This window comes from Ornithorhynchus anatinus, chromosome 1, assembly GCF_004115215.2.
Source record: "Ornithorhynchus anatinus isolate Pmale09 chromosome 1, mOrnAna1.pri.v4, whole genome shotgun sequence".
Taxonomy (NCBI): Eukaryota; Metazoa; Chordata; class Mammalia; order Monotremata; family Ornithorhynchidae; genus Ornithorhynchus; species Ornithorhynchus anatinus.
In genome coordinates, this window is record NC_041728.1 from 46,272,082 (window position 1) to 46,298,696 (window position 26,615).

Sequence of the window (26,615 nt, forward strand, 5' to 3'; positions counted from 1 at the left end):
GTGCCTCAGTTCCCTCATCTGTAAAATGGGGATTAAGACTGTGAGCCCCACGTGGGACAACCTAATTCCCCTATGTCTACCCCAGCGCTTAGAACAGTGCTCGGCACATAGTAAGCGCTTAACAAATACCAACATTATTATTAATTAAATGACTAAGACAATAGATGACCAATAAATGCTATTGATTTATTATGCCATCCCTCAAGGAGTTTACAATCCATGGAGATATATGATGATTTATAGGCTAGAGGAAGAAGGATAATCAATCATATTTATTCATTCAATAGTATTTATTGAGTGCTTACTATGTGCAGAGCACTGTGCTAAGCGCTTGGAATGTACAATTTGGCAACAGATAGAGACAATCCCTGCCCAACTAAAGGCTCACAGTCTAGAAGCAGCGTGGCTCAGTGGAAAGAGTGCGGGCTTGGGTGTCAGAGGTCACGGGTTCTAATCCTGGTTCTGCCTCTAGTCAGCTGTGTGACCTTGGGCAAGTCACTTAACTTCTCTGTGCCTCAGTTACCTCATCTGTCAAATGCGGATTAAAAAACTATGAGCCCCACGTGGGACAACCTGATCACCTTATATCCCCCAGCGCTTAGAACATTGCTTTGCACATAGTAAGCGCTTAACAAATACCACAATTTATTTATTTAAATGGGGGAGACAGAAAAGCAAAACTGAACAAAACAAACAAGACAACATCATCAAGATAAATAGAATCATGGAGATATACACCTCATTAACAAAATAGAGTAATAAATAATATATGCAAATAAGCATTGTGCTGAGGGGAGGGGAAGGGGGAAGAGCAGAGGGTGGGTTGGGGGAAGGGGAGGGGAGGAGGAGTAGAGGGAAGGGGGGACTCAGTCTGTGAAGGCCTACTGGAGGAGGTGAGTTGAAGCACTGACTGTGTGCAGATCACTGTACTATGCACTTGGGAGAGTTCAAGATAAGGGTTGACAAAGTTGATAGACACATTCCCAGAAGTTTACAGTCTAGGGGAATAAGAGTGAGAACTTCACTGGGAGCTTTATAAAGGAGTCCAAAATATGGAGTAATTGGTAGGGGTAATAGACATGGTAATTGATGAGGGAAGAGAAATAATTCTGGTAAGCAGAAGAAAGGGCAGAGTTTTGGCAAATAAGGAATAATATAAAAGTAGTCCTGTTGCCTGGATTTCTGCCAACAGCATTATGCAGCATATGAGTCTGGGAGCTGAGAGAGTGTACCATGGAGGTGGATCCAACCCTGGAAGGGTTTGGTAATACAGGATTGTCAAAGGAAGATGAGGAGAGGACTTTAATATGGTAGAGAGGACATTTTTAACAGCCTTGCATTCTTGCAACATGAGAGGAGAGAATAGATTGGAGTCCAAATGCGATCCTTGGAGGTACAGATTGTGGCAGTGTGCTCAGTGGAAAGAGCCTGGGCTTGGGAGTTAGAGGTCATGGGTTTAATTCTGGATCCGCCACTTGTCAGCAGTGTGACTTTGGGCAAGTCACTTCACTTCTCTGGGCCTCAGTTACCTCATCTGTAAAATGGGGATTAAGACTCTGAACCCCAAGTGGGACAACCTAATTACATTGTATCTACCCCAGCACTTAGAACAGTTCTTGGCACACAGTAAGTGCTTAACAAATACCATTATTATTATTACTCTATCAATCAATACAACTCTATTGTACTTCTCAGTCAAGCAATGATAGATTGAAAAGTGGAAGGGGCTCTAACAATTGGTGGTCTCTGTCACAGGCAGAAAGAGGGTATGAGGTCTGTAACAGAGCGAGGGCCTCAGGAACTTTGACGTAAGTAGCATTGAGTACCCTTGACTCATAGAACAAGCAGCAACTTGGGACACTCATGCCCACATTTGGCATCCCTTGAGAATGGCCTGGTATGCCACCCTTGGTCTCATTTCTTGCTTCCAACCCATATATTCAATTTCGGCTCTACCACTTGTGTGCTGTGTGGCTTTGGGCAAGTCATTACACTTTTCTGTGCTTAGTAACCTCTTCTGTAAAAAGGAGATTGAGACTGTGAGCCCGATGTGGGACAGGGACTTTGTCCAACATAATTTGCTTAAATCCACCCCAACACTTAGTACAGTACCTGACATATAGTAAGCACTTACTGAATACTACAATTATTATCATTATTATTATTATCTGTCTAAATACTGTCAGCTCAACCTTCACAACACTGCTAAAATCCATCCTTTCCATACTACTTCCACATTAATCCAAGCACTTATCCTATCCCACCTTGTTTTAGCCTCCCTGCCTCCCATCTCTCTCCAGTTCACTCTACTGCCCAAATCACTTTTCTACAAAAAAGTCCAGTTCATGCTTCCCTATTTCTCAAGAACCTCTGGTGGTTGCCTGGCTACTCTGCATCAAATGGAAATTCCTTACCATAGGCTTTAAGGACCTCAATCAGCATGCTTCCTCCTACCTCACCTCCCTGATTTCTTACAAGAGCCCAGCTCATGCACTTCACTCCTTTAATGACAAACCTACCTCCACCCCCCCCCCCCAACCGAAACTGTCAGTTTGACAGCCCAAGATGGGAATACAGAAGGTGTCCCTCACCCCCCTGCCAATCAAATTAGGAATGGAGGAGGGGAGAGGGCAGAGATTGGATAAACTGAGCCCAGAAGCTGGAATGGCCTAAGGGCACAGGTGATAAATACCTGCCGCCTCTAACCTGTGCAGAGGAATGGGACTTGCAGCAGCTGGCTGCAGCTCGCCTCTGTCCAGAGCGTGAGAATGCTGCTCTGCCTGCACCAAGTGAGGAGCCATGGGATGGGTGAGTGTCCCATCCTGCTGAGTGCTCGCTGGCTTGGAAGCCAGGTGCTTCACCATGGGTATGTTACGTTTAAATGGATTTGATGTCTAAGTGAGTGCCTTCCCAGGGGGATGTGGACAGGGTGGGAGCTGGCTGCCTCACCAACTGCGAGTAGCACATAAGTGGATTTGATGTCTAAGTGGGTGTCTCCCCAGGGGAATGTGAACAGGGTGGGAGCTAGCCGCTTCACCAAGTGTAACTATAAGTGGGTAATGCATAACTGGGTTTAGCGCATAAGTGTATTTAACTCATAAGTGTATGTAACTCATTAGTGTTTAATGCTTAAGTGTATTTAATGCAAAGGTGGATTCCTCCCAGGTGGGGCGAACACATGGTGGGAGCCAGCCGCCTCACCACGTTGTGAATAAATCATAAGTGGGCTCGGGTGTCCGGCCACATGCAAGTAACATACCAGTGTATTCCTCCCATTAGGGAAGCTTTAACACCATATTTCTCCCAAAAGGGAAGGCCGATTTGTCGTGTCTAAATAATTAACTCAATTCAATTAAGAGGAGCAGCGTGGCTCAGTGGAAAGAGCACGGGCTTTGGAGTCAGGGCTCATGAGTTCGAATCCCAGCTCTGCCACTTGTCGGCTGTGTGACTGTGGGCAAGTCACTTCACTTCTCTGTGCCTCAGTTCCCTCATCTGTAAAATGGGGATTAAGACTGTGAGCCCCACGTGGGACAACCTGATTCCCCTATGTCTACCCCAGCGCTTAGAACAGTGCTTGGCACATAGTAAGCGCTTAACAAATACCAACATTATTAATTCACCCCGGGGAATAAATTCTATACAAAACTCAGGTTTTCCATCCCCGGCCTTTCTCTCTTGCCGGGCTGATTCTGAAAGAAGCTGTCCCCTGCGACAGGTGACATCCCCCCAGGGTATAAACTTCAGAAACAGTGGTGAAACTGCAGTCTGAAACACAACACTTCCCTCCAGGGCTTCTTCCTCATCTTCCCTTCTTCCCACCTCCTCAAGGAATCTCTGTGCTAACTGCCTGAGACATCACTGCAGTTATATAAAGTTTTTTAGGGAACATCATTTCCCAAAAGTTGTCCGACTACAGGGCCTTGAAAATAAAGTGTTGCCAGTTGTCTGGCCTGTCAATTAATATCTGACATAGAAAATAATCTTATGTCCAGTAATTGGCATTAGATTAAACAAAGGAAACATGGGTAATGCACTGTAAAATTCATTTATACATGAGATACCCTTCAACTCATCTGCCCAAAACAGGGTTTCTACTCAGCAAGTACCATGAAATTTCATAAGATTCATGACAGGATAGTAAGCTCCTAAAGGGCAGGGATCATGTTTATTAATTACACTGTACTCTCCCAAGGGCTTCGTATCATTCTCTGCACATTGAAGGTGCTCTCTAATTGCTGATTGATGCTTCAGGTTTGGTGACTGTGTTTCTGTCAGAATTGTAAGTAATATTTGCATTGCTGCTGCCTTGTTAAATTAAATGAATGGGACAATGAATAATTTTCTCATTTATAAAATCATAAGTCTTCATCTAAAAGAAAAACTTTAAGTTACTATAATTACAGCTAAGTGGAGATGTTTCAAAACTAGAGAAAATTCAATAGGTTCAGACTAAAATGCTTGTCATGTCGAATTTACATCAGCCTTGAAGATTTGGCCTCCTAGCATACGGTTTTCAATTAATTTCAAGCAAACATGGATTCATTTGCACAGGTGAATTGTTGGTGAGGATGTGGGCTCTTGAACCAGTAATTGACCTAGATCGCTAGTAGAGCCTGCTTATCATGCAATTATGCCCTGCTTAGCCCACATCCCCTCAATCTCTTCCCAGGCCACAAATTAAATACCTGAATTTCCTACTTATTATCATAGTCTGAATGTAGCCAAGTAATTCATTGCCAGGCTTCTGAGCAGAAGACCAGGATGTGGATAACCTTCTTAATTTGAATATTTCAAACCATTCAGTACTAACTGAACGTTGAAAAGCCATAGCTCAAGTCTCTCCACCTGCCAATAGGAATCCAAATAGTTCAATTCTCAGTGCAAAGCTGAAAGGACCTTTATTTTACATGTTGTTTCTACATGAATATTACTCTTTCACCTATCAGAAATATTTGGTGTGACCACACATTTTTTCTCATATCAGCCTTTGCGTGATGGTAATTTTTACTTGTGGCAAAATCTCCTTTCCTTTTCCCTCTTCCTCCATCCCTCACTTTTTTCCCAAATGGAAACCAACAATTTCTAAAGGCTGAAGAGGTGATGCTGGGAGTGACTATTCACTCCTTCCCATATCTTGACTGAATCCTATACCTTATAGTAAATGATTACCTGGGCCAGTGGACATGGTTTCTTTATCCATAGCAAAAGATACCCTGTTATTGGTATTTTTCACGGCCTTGGGAATTATAATATCTGGGTTCTAGATCCTGCTCTTCAAGTTGAGGAAGATCTACTCTAGCTATGAAATCAGAAGCAAATATTTCCCATTGAAGAACCAACTAGGGCATTCTACCAGGTGGACAGGCCCAGCAGGAATCTTGAAAAATATCTGGCTGACATGGGTGGTGAAGATAGCAGCAGCTACAAGGCTACTGTCTGCTGGGTTATAGAACTATGATACTGTGTCAGCAACCCACTGCAGTCCCTTTGACTGTTGATGGATCCCACACATGTCCTTTGCACTGTGCTGCATTCCTGCCAGCTACTTGCTTGTTTCATTCCTTGCCTCACTGGGAACATGACTGGCAGGGAAAACAGAGTCCAAGTGAAGCTGCCCACTGTCACTCTAATCAGTGATTGCACACAACTTTTCAGTCCTGAGACTTCAAGACTCAACCTCATCCATTGTTCTCCATGGGAGAGCCCCTCATTACCCTGAGCATGATCCATTTCTCAAATAATATTCAGACAAGGTCAATGCATTTCACTTTGTTTAGGACCAAGGAATGGAAATTATAGGGAAATCATATATTTCCCCACTCCTCAAGAAGCCCCAGTGGTTGCCCACCCATTTCCGAATCAAACAAAAGCTCCTCGTCATTGGCTTCAAAGCATTCAATCACCTTTCATTCACTCATTCACTCATTCAATCATATTTATTGAGTTCTTACTGTGTGCAGAGCACTGTATTAAGCGCTTGGAAAGTACAATTCAGCAATAGAGGCAATCCCTGCCCACACCAGGCTTACAGTCTAGAAGGGGGCGAAACAGACATCGAAACAAGTAAAAAGGCATCAACATAAATAAATAGATTATAGATATGTATACATCAAAATAAGTAAACAGACATCAATATAAATAAATAGAATTATAGATATGTACATATATACACAAGTGCTGTGGGGTGGGGAGAGGTGGAGAGAGCAAAGGGAGCGAATCAGAGCGACGCGGAGGGGAGGAGGAGCTGAGGAAAAGTGGGGCTTAGATTGGGAAGACCTCTTGGAAGAGGTGGGGCTTCAGTAAGGCTTTGAAGGGGGGAAGTGTGATTGCTTGGCAGATTTGAGGAGGAAGGGCATTCCAGGCCAGAAGTGGAACATGGGCCAGGGGTCGACGGCGGGACAGGCGAGAATGAGGCACAGTGAGACGGTTAACATTAAGAGAGGGGACTGTGAGGGCTGGGATGTAGAAGGAGAGAAGGGTGGTGAGATAAGAAGGGGCAAGGTGATGGAGAGCTTTGTTGCCAATAGTGAGCTTTTGTTTGATAATTGCCCCCTCCTACTTCACCTCGCTACTCTCATACTATAAACCAGCCTGCACACTTTGTTCCTCTAATGCTAAGCTTCTCACTGTACCTCAATTTCATCTATCTTGCTGCCATCCCCTCTCCCAGAACCTCTGGCCTGGAACTCCCTCCCTCCTCAAAATCGACAATTACTCACTCCCACCCCCCTTCAAAGGCTTACTGAAGGCATATCTCCTTTAAGAGGCCTTCCCTGTCTAAACCCTCCTTTCTCCTCTTCTGTCAATCCCTTCTGCATTGCCTTGACTTGCTCCCTTTATTCTTCCTCACTCCTGGCCATAAAGCATTTAAGTACATATCTGTAATTTAATATATTAATGTCTGTCTCCCCCTCTAGACTTTAAGCTCATTGTGGGTAGGTGATGTGTCTGTTTATTGCTATAGTGTACTCCTCCCAGGACTTAGTACAGTGCTCTGCACACAGAAAGCTCTCAGTATATATGATTGAATGAATGAATGAAAGGCCCCAAAGGCAAAAAATGGTATGGCTGTAGTTTGACATTTCTCTGAAATACTTCAATATGTTAATTTACCTAGAAGAAGCTTTTCTCAGATAATGGTCAGAGTATAAATGCAGCCAGACCCAGTTATGTAACTTACTGAACTCTGAGGAGGGAATCAAATCTGATAGGTCCTACTAGATTTGCCCTTGTGAAAGTACAAAGAAAATGGATTTGAGTGAAGATATTCGACCAACATTTTGAACAATACTAAGCTGTTGCAGGAAGTAGATGAAATGTCCACTCAATTCCCAGTTTCTGGGAACTTATGAGCCTTTGAGCAAGCTCTCATTATATCCCTAAACTGCTGTCTGATGGATTTTAATAGCCACACCAGCACCAACTGAACATGAACAATTAATTTTTAAAGATGCCTGAGGGTGAATGTCAAAGCACTAAACTTCCAGTGTCCTAGATGTTGAATCATTATTTCACAGATACAAGTCTTCATTAAACAATTAGAAGAGTTCAACACCTATTATTGTAAATATTACAGTTAGTAGTAATGGGGCTGAAGTATTATGGAATCTCCCAAGATAATTTTCCCAAAACACAAGTTGTGTTGCATTGCTGCTTTTGCACTACAGCTATCAACTCATCGCTGTTTTTCAATTGGAAGAATATCTCATTTGTAGAATTCATTCTTCAACTTTTTTTTTTTAAAGCTGACTGACAACATTTACACATCAATTGATACATGGGAAAGAAGAGCAACACTTGACTATGAGAGTTTAACAGTTCATTGACTGTTTCTCTTTTCAGCATCTTTCTCATTAAGAGTAAGTAAAATAAAGACAAAGAGTAAGTAAAATAAAGATGATTTTTTTTAAGGTTGAAAGTACATGGAAATCAATCTCTCTGTGGAGGAAGTATAAAGGTCATGTTAAGTAATCTTTCTATCTACTTATCCTATACGTTCTAGATCTCTCAGCTGTGTTCCACACTTTAGACCACCCTCTTCACTCTGAAACTTTATACAACCTTGGTTTAAATGATACTGCTTGTTCCTGGTTCTCCTTTTTCTCTTTCTCAGTTTCTTTTTCCGGCTCCTCTTCTACCTCCTACCTTGTGACAGTTAGGGGGTGGTCTCTCAAGGCTTTCTTCTGGCCCCCTTCTATTTTCCATCGACACCCACTCCCTTGGAGAACTCATCTACTCCTATGGCTTCAATTACCACCTCTAAGCCGATGATTCCCAAATCTACATCTCCAGCCCTGATCGCTTTCCTTTTCTGCAATCTCACATTTCCTTCTGCCTTCAGGACAACTCTACCTGGATGTCTTACCGACACCTCAAACTAAACATTCCCAAAACTCAACTCCTTACCTTCCTGACCAAACTCTATGCTCCCCGTGACTTTCCCATTAACTTTAGACAGCACCACCATCTCTCTGTTTCACAAGCCCATAACCTTGACATTATCCTCAACACATCTCTTTCATTCAACTTTTATATTCAATCTTTCACCAAATCCCGTTGGTTCAACCTCTGCAATATCACTAAAATCTATTTCCTCTCCATCCAAACTGCTACTACATTAATGCAAGCACTTATCCTATTCTGCCCTGATTACTGCATCAGCCTCTTGGCTGACCTCCCTGCCTCCTGTCTCTTCCAACTCCAGTCTATACTTCACTCTGTTGCCTGGATCATTTTTCTTCTTACCATTGGCTTTAAAGCAATCATTCATTCAATAGTATTTACTGAGCGCTTACTATGTGCAGAGCACTATACTAAGTGCTTGGAATGTACAAATCGGTAACAGATACAGTCCCTGCCCTTTGATGGGCTTACAGTCCAATCGAGGGAGACAGACAAAAACAATAGCAATAAATAGAATCAAGGGGATGAACATCTCATTAAAACAATAGCAAATAAATAGAATCAAGGTGATGTACATTTTATTAACAAAATGAATAGGGTAATGAAAATATATACAGTTGAGTGGACGAGTACAGTGCTGAGGGGAGGAGAAGGGAGAGGGGGAGGAGCAGAGGGAAAGGGGGGAAAAGAAGGCTTAGCAGAGGAAAGGTGAAGAGGGGGTAGAGGAGGAGCAGAGGGAAAAGGGGGAGCTCAGTCTGGGAAGGCCTCTTGGAGGACGTGAGCTTTAAGTAGGGTTTTGAAGAGGGGAAGAGAATTAGTTTGGTGGAGGTGAGGAGAGGGCATTCCAGGATTGCGGGAGGAACGTAGCCCAGGGGTCGATGGTGGGATAGGCGGGAATGGGGAACGGTGAGGAGGTGGGTGGCAGAGGAGTGGAGCATGCAAGATGGGCAGTAGAAAGAGAAAAGGGAGGAGAGGTAGGAAGGGGCAAGGTGATGGAGAGCCTTGAAGCTTAGAGTGAGAAGTTTTTGTTTGGAGTGGAGGTTGATAGGCAACCGCTGGAGGTTTTTAAGAAGGGGAGTGACAAGCCCACAGCATTTCTGCAAGAAGATGAGCCGGGCAGCGGAGTGAAGAATAGACTGGAGCGGGGAGAGACAGGAGGAAGGGAGATCAGAGAGAAGGCTGACACAATAATCCAGCCAGGATATTATGAGAGCCTGTAACAGTAAGATAGCCATTTGGGTGGAGAGGAAAGGGCCGATCTTAGCGATATTATAAAAGTGAGACCAGCAGGTTTTGGTGACAGATTGGATGTGTGGGGTGAACGAGAGAGCCGAGTCAAAGATGACACCGAGGTTGCAGGCCTGAGAGACAGGAAGGATGGTCGTACTATCCACAGTTATGGGTAAGTCAGGAAGAGGACAGGGCTTGGAAGGGAAGAAGAGGCAGTCAATAACCTTGCCCCCTCCTATTTTACCTCCCTGATTTCCTACTACAACCCAGCCCACATAAATGACTCCTCTAAATGCCAACTTACTCAATGTACTTCAGTCTCATCTATCTCAATGGCTAACTGCTCACCCACATCCTGCCTCTGGCCAGGAACACCCTCCCTCTTCGTATCCAATAGACGAAAATTCTCTCTACCTTTAAAGACTTATTAAAAGTACAATGCCTTCTAGAAGCCTCCTCCAATTAAGTCCCATTTTCTTTTCTCCCTTTGTACAACCTTTGCACTTGGATTTGCACCCTTCATTCACCCCACCTCAGCCCCACCGTACTTACATACATTTTTGTAATTCATTTATTCACATTAATGTTTGTCTCTCCCTCTAGACTGTAAGTTCATTGTGGGCAGGGAACATGTCTATCAACTCTACTATATTGTGCCCTCCGAAGTGCTTAGTAATGCTCTGCACCCAGTAAGCACTCAAAGCACTCCATCACCTTGCCCCCTCCTACCTCACAATCCAGCCCGCACACTTCATTCCCTTACAATCCACCCTGCACACTTCATTCCTCTCATGCTAACCTTCTCACTGTGCCTTGATCTTGCCTGTCTTGCTGCTGACCCCGGCCCCTGTCCTACCTCTGGCCTGGAAGGCCCTCTCTCCTCAAATCCACCAGACATCTCCCCTGCCTTCAAATCCTTAGTGAAGGCATATCTCCAAGAGGTCTTCCCAGACTAAGCCCCACTCTTCCTAATCTTCCACTCCCTTCTGAGTTGTCCCGACTTGCTCCCTTTGCTCTTCCCCCTCTCCCTGCCCCACAACACTTATGTATATGTCTGTTATTTTTTTATGTATATTGATGTATTTTTATTTGTATTGATGTCTGTCTCCCACAATCTAGACTGTGAGCTCGTTATGGACAGAGATTGTCACTCTTTATTGTTTCCTTATTTATTTCTTTATTTGTTCCTTAACTCCCATTCTCTCCTGGACCCCCTCCAATCTGGCTTCCGTCCCCTCCACTCTACCAAGACTGCTCTCTCTAAGATCACCCATGACCTCCTTCTTGCCAAATCCAATGGCTCCTACTCCATTCTAATCCTCCTTGACCTCTCTGCTGCCTTTGACACCGTCGACCATCCCCTCCTCTTCCATACCTCATCTCACCTTGGCTTCACGGACTCCGTCCTCTCCTGGTTCTCCTCTTATCTCTCTGGCCGGTCATTCTCAGTCTCCTTTGCAGGTGCCTCCTCCCCCTCCCATCCTTTAACTGTTGGAGTTCCTCAAGGGTCAGTTCTTGGCCCTCTTCTGTTCTCCATTTACACTCACTCCCTCGGTGAACTCATTCACTCTCATGGCTTTGACTACCATCTCTACACAGATGACACGCAGATCTCTGCCCCGTCCTCTCCCCCTCCCTTCAGGCTCGCATCTCCTCCTGCCTCCAGGATGTCTCCACCTGGATGTCGGCCCGCCACCTAAAACTCAACATGAGCAAGATTGAGCTCCTCATCTTCCCTCCCAAGCCCGGTCCTCTCCCAGACTTCCCTATCACCGTGGATGGCACAACCATCCTTCCTGTCTCTCAGGCCCGCAATCTCGGTGTCATCCTTGACTCGTCTCTCTCGTTCAGCCCACACATCCTATCCATTACCAAGACCTGGCGGTTTCACCTTTACAATATCGCCAAGATCCGCCCTTTCCTCTCCACCCAAATGGCTACCTTACTGCTACGGGCTCTCGTTATATCCCGGCTAGACTACTGTGTCAGCCTTCCCTCTGATCTCCCTTCCTCCTCTCTCGCTCCGCTCCAGTCTATTCTTCACTCCGCTGCCCGGCTCATCTTCCTGCAGAAACGATCTGGGCATGTCACTCCCCTTCTTAAACACCTCCAGTGGTTGCCTATCGACCTCCGCTCCAAACAGAAACTCCTCACTCTAGGCTTCAAGGCTCTCCATCATCTTGCCCCTTCCTACCTTTCCTCCCTTCTCTCTTTCTACCGCGCACCCCACACGCTCCGCTCCTCTGCCGCCCACCTCCTCACCATCCCTCGGTCTCGCCTTTCCCACCATCGACCCCTGGGCCACATCCTCCCGCAGTTCTGCAATGCCCTCCCTCCTCACCTCCGCCAAACTAATTCTCTTCCCCTCTTCAAAACCCTACTTAAAACTCACCTCCTCCAAGAGGCCTTCCCAGACTGAGCTCCCCTTCTCCCTCTACTCCCTCTACTCCCCTTTCACCTTTCCGCAGCTTAACCCTCTTTTCCCCCATTTCCCTCTGCTCCTCCCCCTCTACCGTCCCATCCCCTCAGCACTGTACTCGTCTGCTCAACTGTATGTATTTTCATTACCCTATTTATTTTGTTAATGAAATGTACATCGCCTTGATTCTATTTAGTTGCCATTGTTTTTACGAGATGCTCTTCCCCTTGACTCTATTTATTGCCATTGTTCTTGTCTGTCTGTCTCCCCCGATTAGATTGTAAGCACGTCAAACGACAGAGACTGTCTCTATCTGTTGCTGACTTGTTCATTCCAAGCGCTTAGTACAGTGCTCTGCACATAGTAAGCGCTCAATAAATACTATTGACTGAATTGTTACATTGTACTTTCCCAAGCTTACTACACTGCTCTGCACACAGTAAGCTTAATAAATATGATAGAATGAATGAATGAATATGATTTAATGATAAGCTTGTTGTGGGCTGGGAACATGTCTGCAAACTTTGTTGTATTGTACTCTACCATGAGCTTTCCACATAGTAAATTCTCAATAAATACCATTGATTGAATGATTGGTTTATCGTAAGCCTCCCTTAAACAAAGATGGGGACAGTCATTCAGGAGTTTTGAGGCATCATGGAAACCAGACTTTGAAAGCTTCAAACAACCATTTGGAAGTAGCAGCAATAAACAAAAGGCTTGATGAAGAGGGTGAATCAGTCTCTTGAGTTCTTAGCCCTTTATTAAAATTCCCCAACCGATATGACTTTTACCCATCCAGATCTGCTCTAATATCATGATGGACTGAGGTTTTTTGAATCCCTTTGACCACAAAGACCCTGGAGACATCTTCAGTATCCTTGGGATCCTAAAGCCTTCTGTTTTTTCCTTTCTAGTGACAGACAAGTATTGGAGAACTCACGAAGTCATTGTTAATGCCACTATACCTTAGACTGCTACCACCACATCTTGGCTCTCAGGTAATATCCTAAAGAGCAAAGGAATTATTCAGGGTTCATCCTCTCTCCTGAAGCTGGCTGTAGGAAGCTCAAGGGAGTCTTATTCCCTTTCCCTAGCTCCCTCAACTTCCAGGGAAACACAACCTTCCAGCACCAGGAGCCATCCTTTTCCAAATTCAACATGGAAGTCCAGTCTCTTACTGGGTTTGAAATTAAAAAATTTGAAATAATTTTTAAGATCAATCAGGTAAACAAAAAAAAAAAGCTCTGATCCCAGTATACCTTTCCTCTAACATGTTCCTCTTCCCAAGACCCTTTCAGCTTTCTGGCAAGCACTGTGGTGCACATGTTCCTCAGATTCCATACTTTTTGGATCCTTCCCTCATGATTTTGGAATGTCAGGGTAAAACAGCTGATGATCCACACATTCTTGCCCAAAGGCAGGAACAGGAGTCTCTTTCCTCAGGGAGACTATCCTCTGGACCCCAAACTGGAGAATACTTTCTCTTGTATCCTACCCTCAGGATCACTCTATCCCAATTCTCATTTAACAAATGCTTTGGGGCTTCTTCTCTCCAACTTACTAGCCCCCTGCCCTTGTTCCAATTTGCCTCTGTGACTGATTTTGTCTCAAGTAGAACAACTAGCTTTTGTGTTTTGATGTCAGTCTTAGACTGTAAACTCATTGTGGACCAGATATTTATCTACCAACTCTGTTATGTTGTTATGTTGTACTCAACTATATACCTAGAATAGTGCTCTGCATACAATAAGTGTTCAATAAATACAGTTGATTCAGCATTTATGTCCCTTCATTTACTCAACTGCACATTCCATTATTTATTAATGTTGGTATTTGTTAAGCGCTTACTATGTGCCGAGCACTGTTCTAAGCGCTGGGGTAGACATAGGGGAATCAGGTTGTCCCACGTGGGGCTCACAGTCTTAATCCCCATTTTACAGATGAGGGAACTGAGGCATGGAGAAGTTAAGTGACTTGCCCACAGTCACACAGCCTGCTTAATTTCTGATTTTGCTTAGAAAAGCAGCATGGTCTAGTGGATAGACCATAGGCCAGGGAGTGGGAAGGACCTGGGGTCTAATTCCTGGCTCTGCCACTTAGCTGCTGGGTGACCTTGGGCAAGTCACTTCTCTTCTCTGTGTCTCAGTTACCTCATCTATACAATGGGGAGTAAGACTGTGAGCCCCATGTGGGACAAGGACTGTGTTCAACACCATATGCTTGTATCCACCCCAGTGCTTTGTACAGTGCCTAGAACATAGTAAGTGCTTAACAAATACCACAATTACTATTACTTACTCTGAAAATATTTTAATGTCTGTCTGCCCCCATACTTATGGGCATAGAATGTGTCACAAAAATCATAATGATCACTGTGGTATTTGTTAAGTGCTTACTATGCCAGGCACTATACTAAGTGCTCAGGGGGAATACAAGCAAATCAGGTCACACACAGTCTCTGTGCTACATTGGGCTCAAAGTCTTAATCCCTACTTTACAGATGAGATAACTGAGCCCCAGAGAAGCAAAGTGACTTGCCCAAGGTCACACAGCAGACAGGTGTCAGGGCCAGAATTAGAGCTCATGACTTCCTGACTCCCAGACCCGGGCTCTATCCAAGAGGCTTTACTTGCCTCTGCATTTAAAACAGTGCTCTGCACAAAGTAACAGCTCAATAAATACCAATCATTCAGGATTTATGAATTTTCATTTACTCAGTTGTACATTCCTTTATTTATTTTGCTTACTCTAAAAATATTTTAATGTCTCTCTCCCCCATCACTGTGGACAGGAAATGTGTCACTTCTGTTGTGTACTTGCCAAGCACTTAGTACAGTGCTTTTCACCAGTGGGGTTAGATATGTGCTATTGCAACTTCTACTCAGTGTGATTTTTATGCTTGTCCTGGAGGACACACAGCTAGTACCCTGGAGCTAGCAATAAGGTGACTCCATTTGAATACTTGACAAGATTTGACAGATGGACCTGCTGTTACCTAATTTATTTCACTTTTTGCTTTCAGTTCCAACAGGGTCTCTGCCCACTTAGGGTAGCCAACTGGCATGATAATAGAATGACTCAACTTGCCCTAAGTTACTTTATTGCTACAATTACACCTCTCATGTAGTAATCTGTTCATTTCTAAAAAAATATTTTAAAGTTATGATAGAGCTACTCAAAGTGTCATTCTTATACTTTTCAGAGTTTCAGTAATATGTATTTCACATTAGATTCTAATTTAAATTGGTGTGAAAATAGCTACAAAGGGTGTTGTTTTGATCTTTCTGGATTTTCCTGATTTCTCTGGTTTATAGTTTTGGTTTCTCAGTATTTTTGATTAATCAAGGACTCCCTTTAGAAGCTCTATTATTCTGTCACCCACAGTTAAAAGGCCACAGATAGATTATTTTAGGGGAAGCCACACATTTTAAAACAATCTGTTTTAAATTGTACTCCAGGAATAAGATCTATTTTCACAATGTTTCTGTTATTCAATGATGAGAAAAAGACAGGTGAGTTAACCATTTAATGTTTCTTTAAAACCCCTAACATGCTAAAAAAAAAGTGAGCTTTGGAGGTTTAATGTGTTTTCTAGATACTAACGGGGGTGGAGAGGGATTCTGCAACTAAGGCTGATCACTTGTAGAGATATGAGGCCTGACTGAATATTTTAAAATCTTATGAAAATCTTCCTATTCACTAGAGAAGTGTCTTTCTGAACTGTCTCAAATTTAAGAGGCTGTTTATATAAAGCTTTACTTTTATTCTTGAATTTTCCGTCAGTATTATTTCAAGTGGCTAGAGGTTAGTATTTTGCCCACAGAATGTCCTAAGAAGACAAGAGTATTCTTGGGTTTAATATTTGAGGACTTGTCTCTTTTTAGAAGTCAAGTTTTGAAAGAGCATGAGAGTTTGTGCTATCAATGAAAATTAAATAAGTTCAGTTAAAACTGGTTTTGCGGTTTCCAAAATATGTTGTGTTGACTGTAATCTTTTCAAAAGGAAATGCTTTAAGCAGCTTTCATTATCAAAAGCTGTGCACTCTGGGCTTAAACTAAGGAGAGAAGAGAAGGTGATGTCTACTAAATATTTTTCTAAATAGTATTTGCATATTGAAATGAGTCATATTTGAATACCATGAATAGGTAAAAAGTTATTCCTGGCTTCAGAAGTGCTTACGCTTTTTTGGGCATTTTTACTGTGCTCTTTTACCATTAAGATTTCAGCTTTATAATTTAATAATAATAATAATAATATTGGTATTTGTTAAGTGCTTACTACGTGCAGAGCACTGTTCTAAGCGCTGGGGTAGACACAGGGGAATCAGGTTGTCCCACGTGGGGCTCACAGTCTTAATTCCCATTTTACAGATGAGGTAACTGAAGAACAGAGAAGTTAAGTGACTTGCCCACAGTCACACAGCTGACAAGTGGCAGAGCCGGGATTCGAACCTCTGACTCCAAAGCCCTTGCTCTTTCCACTGAGCCACGTAGGATGCTCTGTGGGAATAATTAATATTAAAATAATAACAAAAAAGAAATATGGTTGCCCTTCTCCATACAATGGGGTCACAGGACTTTATAACTAGACCCTGCTTCTTCTCAATTACCACTAAACTATGGGGACTTAGCTATACTTTGTTTGTGGGGTGGCAAGCAGACATTTTCCCATTAAAGTACCACAACTCCATTCCTCTTCATTCATGTCCACGTGTGTGCCAACTCTGTTATACTGGGCTCTCGTAAGAGGTAAGTATAGTGTTACCCACACAGTAAGTACTCAATAAATATGATTGATTTCTAGAAAGTGTCTGAAAGAGGCCTAATTATCAATCACAATTCCCCCACCAAAGCCCTACTGAAAGCTTTCCTCTTCCAATAGGGCTTCCCAGACTAAGCCCTGCTTTTCCTCAGCTCCCCCCCACTCTTGCGTCACCCCAACTTGCTCCCTTTGCCCTCCCCTCCCCACAGCACTTGTGTATATATGTACATATCTGTAATTCTATTTATTTATATTGATACCTGTTTACTGCTTTTGATATCTGTCTCCCCCCTTCTAGACTGTAAGCCTGGTGTGGGCAGGGATTGTCTCTATGGCTGAATTGTACTTTCCAATTGCTTAGTACAGTGCTCTGCACACAGTAAGTGCTCAATAAATATGATTGAATGAATGAATGAGTGGTGTTGCAGGTCTCCACTCTCATCACTGGATTAATTCTCTATGGTTTTCCACACTGAATAATGTAGATACTAATGGAAGATAGGTCTATCCTTTATTCATCACATTTGCTTGAATAATTGCCACCCACCCCCATTTTTAAGGGATTTCTTCCTTAGTTATAGCAACACGCATTGGAGTAACAAAAGAATCAAACCAGGGTAGGAAAAGAAGTAGGAACAGACACCCATGTTAGGAAGAGAAAAAGATGGGACAATTGTAGTTCATTGAATGTCCATTGCATGCAACCCTGGGGAGAGTTCAATAGAAAAGATTCAATGTCTAGTGCCCTCTTGCCTTTCTCTTCCTTCTCCCCTCCTTTCCTTTCCATTTTTTCCTCCTGTTCTCCTTGCTAGAATTGCCTCACTTAATTCCCTGGGTAATAGCCCCTCCCTGATTGTGGGGTTGCAAAAACTATGCAACAATTAAGGGGCAATTATGCAAGTGAATATGGTATCATGAAGGTGTGTTGCAGTAGGTTTGGAACTTGGACAGGACAATAGATTCAGCTGTTCATTACTTTATCAGTAATTTTCCTGAAGGGATAGCAAATTTTTTTTGTCAAATATCACTCAAATCCCATATCTGAAGTAGTTTTAAAAGCAATATGTCAATCTAGGCAGAAATCAGTGGATGAACCTTTGACAAAAAATCTGGGGCTAAAGTGTGGAGTAACTTTGTCAACAAAATAGGAACCGATATTCATGACTCAGGAACACAAATATATTACCAGTCTTCTCCCTCCTTGGTGCAAAATAATTCACTAGCCCTTATTATTCAACTAAAGAGCTTACAAATTTTGATTGGATCTTGGAAGAGGGAAAACAATTAAAAGAAACAATCAGACCTCGATTGAAGAGATTTTGAGTTATGGGAATAATATTTCTGATGTTCCTTAATTTACAGTCTGTTTCAGCATTTGAGCATACAACACTCGTGACCTTTATATCACAGGAAGTGAGTGGGAGAGGGCATACAAGAGCAATGGGGAGATGAGGAACAATTTTTAAAGTCTGGGAAGAGGTGAGGAGAGTGAAAAAGGCTTAAAAGGGAATGAGATGGGAGGGACAGGAAAGTCCAGGTGATGGAAGGAAGGAAGCTGTCTGATCACCAGGGAGGGTTGATACATCCACTAAATCTCTGATTCAATATCAATACACTTAGTTACTGACAGTACTCATCTAGAACTGATTAAGAATACAATTCTAGGTAATTTTGGTTAAAATAGGGATTTTGCTAAAGAACCAAACTCCCATATGTTTTGTGGAACATAATTATAATAGTAATAATTGTTAAGCACTTACAACGTCAAGTACTGTAATAAGCACTAGTGTAGATATGAGATAATCAAGTCCCACATGGGCTCACACTGTAGGTAGGAGGGAGAACAGGTATTGAAATCCCCAGTTTACAGATGAGGGAACTGAGGCCTAGATTAGTTAAGTCACTTGCCTAAGGCCACACACCAGGCAAGTGGCAGAGGTGGGAGTAGAACACATGTTCACTGATTCCTAGGCATGTTCTCTTTCCACTAGTCCATGATGCTTCTCTATTATAATCAATCAATAGCATTTATTGAGGACTTACTATGTGCAGAGCACTGTACTAAATGCTTGGGAGACTACAATACAACTGAGTTAGCAGACATATTCCTAATCCACAACAAGATTGTAGTCTAGAGGGGGAAACAGACATTTGTATATTATAACCCTAACCCTCACAGCTTCCATATTACAATACTTTACCTTAAGCTTCAGTTTTTGGGAAACACTTGAGCTCTGTCTGTATGATAAGGGATTAAGACTCAGTGAAACATCCCTTAGTTTGCTATGCTAAATATTCCTTATTTGAGAAAGAGAGACACACAGAAGCCATTCACATTAAAAAAAAGTGAACTCTGGCCCAGGGTTCTTTGAGAAGCTACAAAATCACTTGAAACACTGGGACAGGAAATTCCAGAGAAGAAAGTTCAATGTTGCCAGCCTGAGGAGACCAGGTGTTGAAACCAATAAACACTATCTGGATGCAGACTAATCTGCCAGTCTGGTTAACCGCTGAAGTGACAGAAGGTGGCTTTTCCTTGTCTTCCATGAGAATAATCATCAACACTTGGGTAAATCAGTCAATCAATAATAGGTATTTATTTACTGAGAGGTTACTGTGCACAGAGCACTGTACTAAGCATTTAGAAGAGTACAGTATAACAGAGTTGGTAAACATGTTCCCTGCTCACAATGAATTTACAGTCTAGAGGGGAAGACAGGCAAATGATCTCAGAAAAAGTAATCTAATTCCTGGGTCTTCTAGACTGTGAGCTCCTAGAAGGCAGACAACATGTCTACAAGTTCTGTTATTTCATACTCTCCCAACCATTTAGTACAGTGCTCTGCCCACAATAAGTGCTCAATAAATACCACTAATTAATTGATATCTAATCCAAACCGCACCAGACTCATACTTGGAGGTGCTAGAAAAACCTGTTCAAAGTTCTATGCCTGCCTTCCACTTTTTAAAATGAAGAGTGATCAATCAATAGTATTTATTTATTGTGTGCAGAATGCTTATGATAATACAACAGAGTAGGCATGACTTGTGCCCCCAAGGATCTTACAAGCAAGTGGGAAAGATAGACACAAACTAATTGCAGATATGAAGGAGAAGACCATAGTAAAATGGTTATGTGGAAGAATGAATGCTTAAATAGTGGAGTATTACACAGATCAATGTGAATTACAGTTAGTGGTGAGAATCATTATGGAGGTGGTAAAAAATAGTGATGTACATGGTAATTAGGAAGAGAAGAAGTAATCAGGGAAAGCCTCCTGGAGGAGATCTGATTTCAGAAGAGCTTTGAATATATGAAGAATTAGAGTCTGGAAGATCTGAAGTGGGAGGTAGTTCTAGGCAGGAGGAAGGAAAGGAGACAACAAGGTGCCCAAAGTGAGTAGGTTAGCTTGAGATGATCTAAGAGTACATTCTAGAGGAGTACAGTGGGAGAACAGATTGGATAAGCAAAGGCAGGCTTGGATTTACACAGGCTTTCAAAGACCAGCCTTGGTCTTTGAATTGGGGAGAACCCCCACCTGCCACATAAAAGTGGATAACTTGAACTGCTGCTTAAGACAACAATTTAGCATTTCCTGATCCTCCGGTGTGGTCATCCTTTGGGGCAGTCCAAAATGGAAACCATAGCAGACTTTACTAAGATGGGTGCCAATTTTTGCAATATCAGATTGGGTTGGTTGTGGCTGGAGTTGATCTACAGTCCTTGCCACCAGACATTCATTCATTCATTCAGTAGTATTTATTGAGCGCTTACTATGTGCAGACCACTGTACTAAGTGCTTGGAATGAACAAGTCGGCGATAGAGACCGTCCCTGCCGTTTGATGGGCTTACAGTCTAATCGGGGGAGACAGGCAGACAAGAACAATGGCAATAAATAGAGTCAAGGGGAAGAACATCTCTTAAAAACAATGGCAACTAGAGTCAGGGTGATGTACATCTCATTAAACAAAATAAATAGGGTGATAAGGATATATACAGTCGAGCGGATGAGTACAGTGCTGAGGGGGTGGGATGGAAGAGGGGGAGGAGGAGAGGGAAAGGGGGGAGAAGAGGGTTTATCTGCGGAGAGGTGAAGGGGGGGTAGAGGGAGCAGAGGGAAAAAGGGGGAGCTCAGTCTGGGAAGGCCTCTTGGAGGAGGTGAGTTTTAGGTAGGGATTTGAAGAGGGGAAGAGAATTAGATTGTCTGAGGTGAGGAGGGAGGGCATTCTAGGACCACGGGAGGACTTGGCCCAGGGGTCGACGGTGGGATAGGCGAGACCGAGGGACAGTGAGGATGTGGGCGGCAGAGGAGTGGAGCGTGCGGGGTGGGCAGTAGAAAGAGAGAAGGGAGGAGAGATAAGAAGGGGCAAGGTGATGGAGAGCCTTGAAGCCTAGAGCATACCTTGCTTCCTCTGAGGTTGGCCCCTTAAACTCAAGATTTCTAAAACTAGACTCCTCATTTTTTCTCCCAGATGCTCTCCTCCACCTTATCTCTCCACAGGTGACAACATTACCATCCTCCCCATCTCTAAAGTCTGCAACCTTGGCATTATCCTTTACTCTTTGCTCTATTTCTACTTACATTCAGATTATCCCTAGACACTGTCAACTTTTCCTACAAATTAACCTCAAAGATCACCATCCTGGTCCACACAGTTGTCATCTCCTGACTAAACTACTGCATTGCCCTCCTCACTGATCTCCCCTGCCTCCAGCCTCTCCCCGCTCCAGTCCATACTTTACTCCACTGTCCAAATAATATATCTTAGACATCTTTCCATACGCATTTCTTACTCTTCTTAAACCTTCAGTGGTCAGTCATTTTTCTTTGTGTTAAGAGCACATTCCAGACCATTAACTTTAAGGCATCCTGTCAGTTCATTCATTCATTCAATCAATTCATTCATTTAATTGTATTTATTAAGTACTTACTGTGTGCAGAGCACTGTACCAAGTGCTTGGGAAATTACAACACAACAATAAAGAGCGACAATCCCTGCCCAAAATGAGCTCCGAGTCTAGAGGTGGGGAGACAAATATCAACATAAATAAACAGACTCACTCTCCATCACTCCCCAAGGCAAAGGAATATGCTTCACCCATGCCCTGGGTGTAGGACAGAGAGCAGTGTTTTGTGCATGGTGAGTGCTCAATAAATACCGTGGAGTAATTGAGCAAGAGTAAGTGAGTAGGAGCCTGACATGCTGTGCTATGCAAGCCAAGGTGGGTATGGATCCCCACTGAGCAAAGTCAAGTGCATCTGCTTCAACTCTCCATCCATTCTAGAGAATGGATGCTCCCCCAGAAACCCCAGGACCTCCCCTCTCCTCATTGTTTTATTTCACCAGGACTGGAAGAGGATGGAGGAGTCAGAGGGGAATCAAAAGCCATACTTGATCTGCTAGGCTCTGAGGACAGCCAGGCTCCTTTTACGGCAGTCAGTCAGTCAATCATATTTATTAAGCACTTACTGTGTTCAAAGCCCTATACCAAGCCCTTGGGAGAGTTCAATATATCACACACATCCTCTGTCCACCTGGCAGGGAAGGGCCATTTTAAGGGGCTGATTCCTCTGCAAGCATCAGCTATATGGGCCTCCAAGGCTCAAGGAGAAAGCTGGCTGACTGCTGTGGCCTGAAGATGCTGCTGTCCCGGGGCCAGCGCCCACCTGGGAGGGTGTGGAGCTGGGGGAAGTGGAGGCGAAAGCTGGTGCCCCATTACCACAGCACCTGCAGATGGAAATGACCTGGAGAAATGAAAGGTAGCATCATATTTTCCTATTTTCATAATCAAAACTGAGAGCTGGAACTGAGTATAACCTACTCTTTTATCTTTATCATTTTAGAAGAGTGTATAATCCAAAAGTCTGTGTTCCTAGCATCTAATCTATAACCACCAAATGGAAAAACAATCCATACATTCAACTCCCCCTTATTTAGAACAAATCACCAATAGCATGAACCATGCATTTTACTGGGTGTTTGCAGTGAATCAAATTTGTATTTGAAAATATCATTTGTACTCTGATAATTTCCTACAATATATATCTCAGTAGAACTAAAGAAATAAAATATTCCAAACTACCTTCAAAACAACAGGCTACAATGGATTAGAAAATACACTGTATGGTTTGGCTGAATTTGCTAGTTCTTTTTTTTCCCTAGGGCTTCAACAAGCAATTTTGCATCATGTAGTTCCCTCATTAGTTAAAATCTGTGAAAAGAAAAACTGGAAGAAACATGAAAACGATCATCTTTAAGCTGTATCAATTTCCATCACTGAATGGGCAGATACATATTTTTCAGTGAATCCATTCTCACCAGTGCTCTGAATAAGCTCATAGAGCATATGATTTTATTACTTAAGAAAGAGATTATTCTGAATTCAGAAACACTAGTTTTATGTACTTCCTCAAAAGTTGTAAATTAAGCTTTCTAAAATAACAAACCCCTTTTTCTCTTCACTCCTGTTCTTTTCAACAACTGATGAAAGATAAAACCTGCAGTTTCTTTAAAAAAATGTTTAAACTGCCAATGAAATATTGAAGTGGCAATTCCAAGCCAAGTTAATTCAAGCCTGCCAGGATTGGCTCGACTCCTTTTACACAGAAGACACTGCAGGGGAGACACATTGAGAAAGTCCTATTCTAAAAACTATTTCATCTCCAGTTCAATGGATTAAATGATGATGATTTACCCTCAAAATAGAAGAAAAACTGCATCACCTCTGTTAATTGTTGGCAGTCTCCTCCTGTTTCTATCCATGAATTTTAACCTCCAAATTTTCTAATTGCTTGTATCAACCAACAGCTGCATTTACCAGAGCCAAATCACTAGTTCAGTACACTGGTAGATATTCTACTTCTATTATTTCCTCTCCTTTCAAGCACAGCAGGGACTAGAAACCCATTTGAGCTGTAAGAGGTTGACTTGAGGGAATTCTCAGGAAACTCTCACCTAAATTCACAGTAGAAAAATAAAGACTTTTCAGTTAGTGGCTGGTGGAGCTTATCATATGTTTTGGCTGACAACTTCTAAGCCTTTTAAATAATCAGCTTGATAAGATGAGAAGCAGCGTGGCTTAGTGGAAAGAGCATGGGTTTGGGAGTCAGAGGTCGTGGGTTCTAATCCCAGCTCCACCACTTGTTAACTGTGTGACTTTAGGCAAGTCATTTAACTTCTCTGTGCCTCAGTTACCTCATCTGTAAAATGGGGATTAAGACTGTGAGTCCCACATGGGACAACCTGATTACCTTGTATCTACCCCAGTGCTTAGAACAGTGCTTGGCATATAATAAGTGTTTAACAAATACCATCATTATTATTCTTATTATAAAAAAAAATCAGCCCTCTTCTCCATTATTGTAGTTGAACAGTCCTCCTTCCTTTCTGAAACACACTCTCTCTCTCTCTCTTTCCACTTTAGTCTGGTACCATGAAAAACATGGTAATAAAATACTTTGATTTTCTAACACCTCAAAATAAAGAAGCTGGAGGCCTCCACTATTGGCATGTCAGTTCTCATTTATTTGCAGACCAGCCCTACCCTCAGAAGTGACATCATACGATTTTTTTTGAGGGGTGAAAAAGACCTTGTAAATCAATCATCAGATTCCTTCCCTTGATGGAGCAGAACACCATTAGTAATGAAGGCATTTCCTCTTCCTGCCCCAACTGAAACAAAAAGCTCATGAAAATAAAATAATGAAAGAGCAAGAAAAATGTTAACAGCTCGTAAGAGTTTATATTACAGACCAGAATCGGATGAGTCTTTATTTCACAGATGAATGTCCTTCCAACCCTAATTTTTACTGTATATTTGGTGAAAGACAATGACTTTGGTAATAGACAATGTCAGCCCTTGATCTGGAAAACAGTTCATATTTATAAATCCTCCTCCCTCTATACTTCATTGTAGGCTTATTTTCTGGAAAAAAATTAACATCACAATCAGAAGTTAAAGGAAAACATTTCCTTCCAAATGACATAAAATGACCTTTAATTAAGACGGAACTGCACCAAAGAGAAATATTTTCCAATTCTGCTTGATGTAATTGTTTCCACAGCATGATATCGCCTGAAATCAGCTCCAGCAGGCAGTACAGAAAGAGTGGTGTTAGACTGCTACCGCCACAGTCCTGCTCTTAAAATAGATGTGGCATTTGAAAAGAATGTCTTACTTCAACTTTCTCAAACAAATATAGATGAAAACTTTTGTCTCTATTTAGACTTCCCACAGTGGTTCATTAATTCATAGTTGCCTCCTTTTTTTTTTTTAAATCCCCTGGAAGGCCACTGTTGTACTGATGAGATACAAACGCAAGTGAACATTCTATTTCGCAGCCTGGCTTGATGCCTTCAGTAATGCAATAACGGCTTGGAGTTCCCTTCATATGTAAATCTTGACACTAAATGAAAGAGTCATACACCTGATCATTACGGCTAAGTGCAACTGGAGTGAATTATGGGTGACTTCTGATGAAGATAAAGACCTTACCTGGTGGTAAAGAAAAGGTCATAAACTCATGCATTTAGTCCTGCAGAGTGTACACAAAAACCAAAGCGCTAGCTCTCGTTTTTTACAAGGATTTCTTGAAGTCACCAACAGAGATGTGAATAAGCTCTCAGATTTATGGAGAGAGACCATTTGTCTGTTTTTCTTTAGATTTCCCCTTGGTTCCATATTCAGAATCTATTCCAAACAAGTAGTTGACTCCCAGCTCTTGTATTTTCATTTCCTTCACCTTTTTTTACTTCCTCTCTCCTCTTTTTTGACTCTTTCTGCTTTTATGGTTCATTGAAACTTCTTCAAGTGTTCTTTTATGTTGCCATTCTTCTCTATTCCAAGTCCTCACTGTAAAAATAACCCTAGTTTTCTGTCAAATGTCATGGTTATTTGGTGTTCTCAACTGCAGTGATCTGCAAAGTTCAGAAATATCTGTTTTTTGTTCAGTTTCTTAAACTTGAAAAGAGATCTAGATTTGTTAAGTGCTTCTGATTTGGATCTTGAAAAGTTGGGTCTTTGGCATGGTTTGGGTAGATTTGCCAAACACTGTGTCAGGCAGTTCCAACTGCAGCCCTAGAGGGAAAGTGTTCTTTTGTGATTTGGGGAGCAAATCTTTTTGCTTATGCATAAACATGCAAATTGATCAACACACAATTATTCTAAGAGCTTTATCAATGTAGGATTATGAATGGAATGTTTACAGAATTCCCTCCTTATCCTCCAGATTAAATAGAAAACTTTGTGAGGGCAGGAACGACAGCTTTTACTTTTACTGTATACTTCTAAGGGCCTTGTTCAATACTCTTCACATAAATCAATCAACGGAATTTACTAAGTGCTTACTACATGCAGAGCACTGTACTAAGCACTTGGGAGAGTATTCATTCATGCAATCATAATTACTGAGTGCTTACTGTGTGTTTAGGAGAGTACAGTATAATAGTAAAAACAAGGGAGTTGGCAGACATGTTCCCTGAACCACAATGTATTTACAGTTTTACATTAACCTTCCCTCCTCACATCCACCAAACTCACTCTTCAAAGCCTTACTGAGAGCTCACCTCCTCCAGGAGGCCTTCCCAGACTGAGCCCTCCCTTTCCCTCTGCTCCTCCTCCCCTCCCCATTCCCCCTTCTCCCACCCTCTGCTCTTCCCCCTTCCCCTCCCCACAGCACTGTGCATATTTGTATATATTATTTATTACTCTATTTAATGATGTGTATATATCTATGATTCTCTTTATCTTGATATTTTCACCAGACTACTTGTTTTGTTCTGTTTTGTTTTGTTGTC